The following is a 2,332-nucleotide window of genomic DNA, read 5'->3' on the forward strand; positions in this document are numbered from 1 at the left end:
AGTTCATGTTCGACTGTGTCCATAAGTCTTGAATATTGCCATTCAAGCTAAGAAAAACTATTTCAAGATTAAAAATTTTGTTTTAGGGTGCTGTTAGCAAACGTACTGAGAGTGTGATTGAAATGTAGCCTGACCAATTATTTGGATGAAGATCAGTGTCATGATTGACAACTAATCTTACCAATATTTGCATGAGGGCCTAGTCACATGCTTGAACAATCACTGGAGCTGCATATAGATTCACCAACACTTGCCTGAAGATGGGCTCACATGGACCGACCAACCACACTGTGTCTGTGTGTCATAATTTAAATATAGAATGACCAATATCTGCCTGATGATGTAGGCACTGGCCAATAACGTGCTGAGTGTAATTGACATGTAGACCAACCAATGTTTGTATGAAGAATGAGAAACAAGACCGACCAATCACTAGTACTGCTATAAATCATTTAAATCTGACAGCATTCAAAGGCCGCAAAGGGGACCCACCAAAAAAAATAAAAAAGCAAAATGAGCAAGGTAATGAAGAAAAAGATTTTTTCTGAATGTGAAGTTGCTCAATGAAGTGGAAGTGCGCAAAAAAATTCTTTTTGGCACGCTGTCCTCCGGCGTTAACAACACGTGAAAGAGGAACGAATGGGACAGCGTGTGTGTGGCTGTCAATGCTGTGGAGTCAGAACAGCGCACACACGCTGAACTATAAAAGAAGTGGTCAGACATTAAGGTGGATGTGAAGCAGGGGACAGCTGCCCACCGCTACCGTGTGGCCAAAACAGGCGGAAGAACCGACGCGAAGGGCCTTACCCCGTTCGAGGAGAGAGTCGCTGCAATCATGGGTGACACTACTCTTTCGGGAGCTGGGAGCACGTGGCTGACTGATCACTCCACAAGGTAAATACCATTTATTTTTATAACTCACAACAAATGTGTTCATACAGTAACCTACACTCAGCCCTATGAGATTAAGGTTCATGCATAAGTGTTGTATGTATGGTATTTGTCCATCCATCCATTTTCTGAGACACTTCTCCTCACGTTCTGGAGTCTATCCCAGCTATCATCGGCCAGGAGGCGGGGTACACCCTGAACTGGTTGCCAGTCAATCGCAGGGCACATACAAACAAACAACCATTCACACCTACGGGCAATTTAGTTGTCAATTAACCTACCATGCATGTTTTAGGGATGTAGGAGGAAAATGGAGTGCCCGGGGAAAACCCACGCAGGCACGGGGAGAACATGCAAACTCCCCACAGGCGGGGCCGGGGATTGAACCCCGGTCCCCAGAACTGTGAGGCAGACGCTCTAACCAGTCATTCACCGTGCCGCCCTGTATGGCTTTTGTAATAAATATTTTTTATTCAAATAGAAGTATGTCAGCATATACAATAGGATATCAAAAACTTTGACTCCTGTTTTATTACTCAATTTATTATTTGAATACACGTACAGGAGAGGTCACGCAGTCGCAGCCACGCGCTACATGTTCAGGGGATTCGTCAACATTCCCCAGTCGTCCACCGTTCTGCCGTCTCCTCCGGCATGCCCTCCAACAACTGGCTGCTGCTGCCCGCCCGACTGGTCGTGTCCTCACCCGTGCGCACTGATAAAGAGTCCTTCAAATTATCTTAATTTGAACATGTACATCAGTTGTGCATGATCAAAATGTGTTAAAATTACATAATTTACCCCTGCCCTCCTAAAAAAAAATTTTTTTAACACATTTGAATAATGTGCAAATGATGTACATGTTCAAATTTTGTAAATTCAAAGGACTCTTTTTTTCAGTGCATGTGCTGGAGTCACAAGAAGAGATTGTGAGGGCAATAGGCGGCATATGATCGCCTTGATCAATTAATAGGTATCCTTACAAATGTGTGATTCATTTAATAAACTGGTAAACAAGTGAATTCCGAGTCCTTGCATCTTTTACATTGTTGAAATCAAATGTTGTCGGGCATGAATTGTTCATCATTGCTAATTGTTCATGTGTCTTTGATGTGCAGATTTATGATAACAGTTTCCCAGCATCACCTCTAAGTGTTGCCAAAGCACTAACAGCTGCAGAAACGTGTGTACGCCAGCCATGCAGTTGACGTGAGGCACCGCACATTTCCAAGATCATTTTCACTCTTGATACATCTGAAAAAGAACGTATGCCAAGTTTTTGTGCGTGCACACCTTTTGTACATGAGGCCCCCTGGTCACTGGATTTTATTATGGCGTCATCCTACTGACGTTTGAGGAATGCACATAACGTGATTAAGTATGAGCCTCCTCATGCCAGGAAACTGCTCGTCACACTCCATCATCAAGTTGAAACAATGCT

The 2,332-nt window shown here is 43.5% G+C and overlaps 1 long non-coding RNA gene across 1 annotated transcript; it reads left to right on the forward strand.

Moving 5' to 3' along the window:
• Positions 1 to 554: 554 nt before the first annotated feature.
• Positions 555 to 1,913, forward strand: LOC133466093 (uncharacterized). The gene is made up of 2 exons (XR_009784843.1): positions 555 to 894; positions 1,456 to 1,913. It is a non-coding gene; the product is annotated as an uncharacterized LOC133466093 (long non-coding RNA).
• Positions 1,914 to 2,332: the final 419 nt, after the last annotated feature.

This window comes from Phyllopteryx taeniolatus, chromosome 2 (assembly GCF_024500385.1).
Source record: "Phyllopteryx taeniolatus isolate TA_2022b chromosome 2, UOR_Ptae_1.2, whole genome shotgun sequence".
NCBI lineage: Eukaryota > Metazoa > Chordata > Actinopteri > Syngnathiformes > Syngnathidae > Phyllopteryx > Phyllopteryx taeniolatus.